Source organism: Schistocerca nitens, chromosome 3 (genome assembly GCF_023898315.1).
Source record: "Schistocerca nitens isolate TAMUIC-IGC-003100 chromosome 3, iqSchNite1.1, whole genome shotgun sequence".
NCBI lineage: Eukaryota > Metazoa > Arthropoda > Insecta > Orthoptera > Acrididae > Schistocerca > Schistocerca nitens.
In genome coordinates, this window is record NC_064616.1 from 844765926 (window position 1) to 844772098 (window position 6173).

Consider the following 6173-nt stretch of genomic DNA (forward strand, 5'->3'; position numbering starts at 1 on the left):
AGACGTAGACCAACGTAATGATAACTTGCTCTTTTTCTTGAATAAATAATCAATTTTTTCTAAAATTATAATCATTTGCTTGTCTGCACATCTATATTACGTCTACCGATTTCCCTCTCATTTGGATAGTTCCTTCGTGGTGCGTGCTTTTTTTTTTTTAAGTGTATATGCAACTGTAATGGCTAATCCGCCAGGTTAGCCGAGAGCACTAAGGTGCTGCTTCCTGGACTCGGGTAGGTGCGCCGACCCCAGATCGAATTCGCCCGGTGGATTAACGACGAAGGGCAGGTGTGCCAGCTAGCCTGTATGTGGTTTTTAGGCGGTTTTCCACATCCCACTAGGTGAAGACCAGGCTGGTTCCCACGTACCATCTCAGTTATACGATTCGCAGACATTTGAAACACATTCGCACTATTTCATGATTTACACTAGATGCAGACAGCTGGGGTACACTGATTACATCTTGGGGGAAGGGGGCGGGGGTACATGGTGCTGACAGGAAGGGCGTCCGGCCACCCCTTCAATTAACCATGCCAAATCCGACCGTAACCATGCCGACCCTGCGAAACATGCGGGACAAAGGCACAAGCAAAAGAAAAGATGTGACTGTAACGGATGTCAGCAGAATGTAGTTTCATGATCGTTGATCAACATGGAAGAGGGTGAAACCTTGGCATATTCTCGAGAAGGGAGTTGAGAATGGCTTAAGTGAAATGAAATATCGTAGCCCGAGACCTCTTTGAATTCGAAACATTCCACTACCCTGAGAAGGTCTAACGATAGCCCAGCATTGAGATACATTTTCGTTAGTGGACTAACACATGTTGAATCTGTTCCTTGATTCTCATATGGTTTTAGTACACATTTTGTTGAAAACAAATCATAAGCTTTCTCAGTGCCTATGTATACCAGGAAAAGGCAATTCGTACCCATCGCTCAGTTGCATAATTTCGTTTGCACTTGCAGCTGATATATTATACCAGGTTTGCCTGATAAAAGATAATGTATTTTATATTCTGTGGTGATAATTTTAATTAATGTCTTGTACACTACGAAGTGGAGGCTGGTAGCTTTCCATGGCGTCCGTCTCTCTGTCTCAGTTCTCATGAACAATTACAGCACTGTTCCTGGGTAATTTTCCTTGGCAGATGCTTTGTAAAGGATTTTGCGATTTCCTTTATTATTACTTTGCCTCCGGCCTTAACCGTTTTCATTAAGACACCTTTATCAATCTCACGGTCTTCGTTTCTTCAGACCTCATATGTATTTCTCTACGTCATCTACCATTACTACTGTATTGACACAAGCTTTCATTATTCATTAGGTGTCTTCCTGATACATCTCTTGAACCACAAAGTCACACGAATCTTACTTCTAATGTGTGACTTTTTCCCTTCTGTTGTTAGTTACAATGCCATTTTGACTAACGAAGACTGAAGTCTACCGAATATATGATCCCTAGTTATTCTATTCGTGCTCTAATTGTTTTTAGTGATTTAGTTTATCAGGTTTGACTTTAGCTTCTTATAACCTCTCAACGACATTTCTGAATAGTTTTATGCAGTTCAAAAGATGTTCCGATTATGTCAAACATTCACCTTCTCATTAATTATTGCGTTTTCCCGTTTGCGAATGTCATTTCACATCTATCCTTCATAGCTGCAACACATTTTTCTGTTTGTGTAAATCTGCATCTACATATACACAGATACTCCGTAAGCCACCGTAAGGCGCATGGCGGAGGGTACCCTGTATCACTATTTGTCATTTCTTTTCCTGTTCCACTCGCAAGTAGAGCGAGGGAAAACGACTATCTATAAGCCTCCGTATGAGCCCTAATTTCTCGTATCTTATCTTCGTGTTTCTTATGGGCAATGTATGTTGGCGGCAGTAGAATCGTTTGGCAGTCAGCTTCATATCCCGGTTCTCTGAGTTTTCTCAATAGTTTTTCTCTAAAAGGATGTCGCATTCCCTCCGGGGATTCCCATTTGAGTTCCCAAAGGATCTCAAAAAATGGCTCTGAGCACTATGGGACTTAACTTCTGGGGTCATCAGTCCCCTAGAACTTAGAACTACTTAAACCTAACTAACCTAAGGACATCACACACATCCATGCCCGAGGCAGGATTCGAACCTGCGACCGTAGCGGTCGCGCGGTTCCAGACTGAAGCGCCTAGAACCGCTCGGCCCAAAGGATCTCCGTAACACTTATTCCAACCTACCGGTAACAGCTCTAGCAACCCTCCTCTGAATTTCTTCAATGTCTTCCTTCAGTCCGACTCGGAACGGATCCCAAACACTCGAGCAGTATTAAAGAATAGGTCGCACCAGAGTCGTCCATGCGGCCTTCTTTACAGGTGAACCACTCTTTCCTAAAATTTTCCCAATAAACCGAAGTCGGCCATTCGCCTTCTCTACCACAGTTCTCACATGCTTGTTCCACCTCATATTGCTTTGCAACGTTACGCCCAGATGTTTAAAAGACTTGACTGTGTCAAGCAGGACAGTAGTAATACTGTATCTGAACATTACAGGTTTGATCTTCCTACTCATCCGCATTAACTTACATTTTTTCCACATTTAGGGCTAGTTGCCATTCGTCACACTAACTGGAAATTTTGTCTAACTAGTCTTGTATCTTCCTACAGTCACTCAACTTCAACACCCTACCGTACACCAAGGCGTCATCAGCGAACAACCGCAGATTGCTGCCCACCTTGTCCGCCAAATCATTTATGTACACAGAGAACAACAGCGGTCCCATCACACTTCCCTGTGTCATACCTGACGATACCCTTTTCTCTGATGAGCACTTGCCATCGAGGACAATATACTGGGTTCTATTATTTAAGAAGCCTTCGAGCCACTCAAAAAGTGTGTGAACTTACTCCATATGCTCGTACCTTCGTTAACAACCTGCAATGGGGCATCATGTCAAATGCTTTCCGGAAATCCAGAAATATGGAACTTGCATTTTGCCCTTCGTCCATAGTCCTCAGTACATCATGTAAGAAAAGGCAAGCGATGCGTTCTAAAACCATGCTGAGTCGCGGACAGAAGCTTCTTCATCTCAAGAAAGTTCATTGTATTCGAACTGAGAATATATTCAAGGAGAACTTTTCTTTGTACGTGAAATTTAAAACTTCGGCAAAATACGTCTATTTTGTAACTGCCCCTATCATTTATATCTATACCAGTTTCATTTCGTAAAACGCTGAACGTCTTGCTCAGATTTACTTGTTATACCTACCTGTTATTAAATAAAGTCTCGTAATCTGGATCTCTCTGACTGAATGTGTATGTACAAATACAAGGAGCCAGCGTTCAATCCTCACCCGGTTCAAAGATTTACTTTTGTCACCTACCGCCTTGTTCAGCTCTGCTTCAAAATGCTTCAAATGGCTCTGAGCACTATGGGACTTAACTTCTCAGGTCATCAGTCCCCTAGAACTTAGAACTACTAAAACCTAACTAACCTAAGGACATCACACACACCCACGCCCAAGGCAGGATTCGAACCTGCGACCGTAGCGTGTTCAGCTATGGTATTGACCTCTTACTGTGAAAACTGCCAAGCTGCACCGTGCTTCGGAGACTGTGGTAGCTCCTAGAAATGACTGGTAAGTCAGTTAAAAAGTCGAATAAATGTGAGAGTTGCCCAGAAAGTAATGCACCGCATTTTTTCTTCAACAATTCTTTATTGAACACAATGAGAATTACACACACGAAAGAATGGTGTTTTATCTACACACACCATTTTTCCACATAAATTCCATCCTGTTCTATGACCTTCCTCCAGCGCGAAACAAGGTGGCCAGTGCTTCACTATGTCAATCACCTTCTCATCGTCCTCAAAATGTCCTCCATGAATGGCGTCCTTTAATGGCCCAAACAAGTGGAAGTCCGAGGAAGGTAGGTCAGGGTAACACTGTCAAACCCTGTTCTGCAATGTGTTCAGCAGTCCTCAGACTTGTGGGGGTCGGAGCGTTATCGTGTTGCAGCAAAACATCTCATGGGTTGCTGTTGCGCCGAAGTCGCCGGAAGCGCGTCTTGAGTTTTGTAATGTGTTGACATATGCTTCTGAATTAACGGTACCTCCTCTTGGTACGACACAATCAGAATCACACCTTTACAGTCCCAGAACAGGGTGATCATGACCTTACCGGCGGAAGTCGTTGCTTTGAACTTTTTCTTTTGTGAGGGATGTGAATTCCGCCATTCCATCGACTGTTTTCGGGCTCAAAATTGTGAACCCAGGTTTCATCACCTGTCACAATCCGGAACAAGAAGGCCTGCCCCTCGGCTTAAAAACGTTGCAACAAATCAATACAAATGTTTTTTCTGTGCGATTTGTGATCCACCGTTAGACACCGCAGGATCCACCTTGCACACACTTTTGAATATGCAAGAGTGTGGATAATTGCATCCACACTTCCTTCGCTTATTGACAAATGCAGCGCCAGCTGCCGAGTCGTAACGCGTCTGTCCTCGCGAATGATGTCATCAGCTCGCTGCAATATGTCAGGTGTGACATCCGTGGATGGTCTCCCGGGCCGTTGCAAATCGTGGAGCTCCGCCGAACCGCCTTCTGATGACCTCACCCTCCGTGCCCAGCGACTAACTGTAATTCTGTTGACAGCAGATGCTCCATAGGCTTTGCACAAGCGTTTGTGAATATTCCTCACAGTTTCTTCCTCTACCGTGAGAAATTCAATGACAGCATGTTGTCTGTAACGTACATCACCTACAGACTCAATTTTAAAACATTCCTGCAGCTATGCTATCTGCCGGAAGTGAAGAAAACTTGGCGCGCTCACTCAGAAGACTTCAAATAATACATACGTAACGTTTCGCATTTGTAGCGTTGTTTTCGGCTGAGAAATAAAATGCGGTGCATTACTTTCTGGGCAACCCTCGTACATGGACATGCCGCCTCCAATATGAGCATGCTTACCATTATTGGTTTGCCTTCCAGGACACTCGCCTGAAAGAGATATTTTCCCACATGCGAAGAGGTTATGGCCTTCACAGGAAATACGACTTCAGTTGTAAAATAACTAAACGAGGAATGGCCATATATGTTAACGACGAATACGTAACCTCACCTCTCTCCCTCTAGAAACTCTTGTAAGCACTTGCGTATACCATTTGTTCCTTTACCTAAAATGGCAAGAAGCCCTTCAATGATGCTCTCAAACCTTATCCCCCGCCCGTTCCTCCAGTTAGCGACTTGAATGAGCACAACATATTCTGGTCTCTACCACCACCCACTCTTCGTTCAGAGCTACTAAGGACATCATACAGGCAGAGAAAATATGCCTCCTGAATATAGTCCAAAGAACGCACTTGAGAAACGCCGTAGGGTCGTTCACTGCCACGGATTCCTTTATATGCACTCCCGACCTCACTGACACAAAAAAGGAAGGATGGAAGATTAGGGTTTAATACTCTGTTGACGACGTCATTAGAGACGGTAAACATCCATATTGGGAAACGATATGTGAAGAAACCGACGGCTTCCTTCTCTAAGCCTGGATGACCGGACGACACAGGAAAGTGGTCCGCGATTTGAACTCTAGCGATCACTTTTAGTTATGGATGTAGCTGGTGGAACAACGCCCAAAAGAAAGCTGCAGAAGCTGATGATCGGTAAAATTAATTAGTTGTCCAGTCCAGTCAGTTAGCTGTAGTTGAACATCGAATAGAATACATAACGGACATGACCCAGCAAGCAGATGATGTGTCTATCTCATAGTCTTCGCGACAACTACGAAGGTTGGAAGGTAAGAGACGAGGTACTGGCAGAAGTAAGGCTGTGAGGACGAGGCGTGAGTCGTGCTTGGGTAGCTCAGTTGGTAGAGCACTTGCCCGAGAAAGGCAAAGGTCCCGAGTTCGAGTCTCGGTCCGGCACACAGTTTTAATCTGCCAGGAAGTTTCAACTACGAAGGTATTATTCTCTCCCACGATGGAGTGAGGAGTGCCGCTCTGGAATCGTGGGGTGGAATGTGGTTCTGCGTAGCTTCAAATCACGACTAACTCCAGAGGACCTCGCAGTCTTTCTGGTGGCGAGAACCAAATGTCGAATTATTATGGAGAGTAAGATGATACCATGTAAGAATTGCTGGACTTTAAAAAAATATTTTCCCTAAAGCTGCGACTCTATGGCAAACCAT

General features: G+C 44.2%; 1 non-coding gene across 1 annotated transcript; it reads left to right on the forward strand.

Moving 5' to 3' along the window:
- The first annotated feature begins 5836 nt into the window (after positions 1-5836).
- Trnas-aga (transfer RNA serine (anticodon AGA)) lies at positions 5837-5911 on the forward strand. The gene has a single exon. It is a non-coding gene; the product is annotated as a tRNA-Ser (tRNA).
- Positions 5912-6173: the final 262 nt, after the last annotated feature.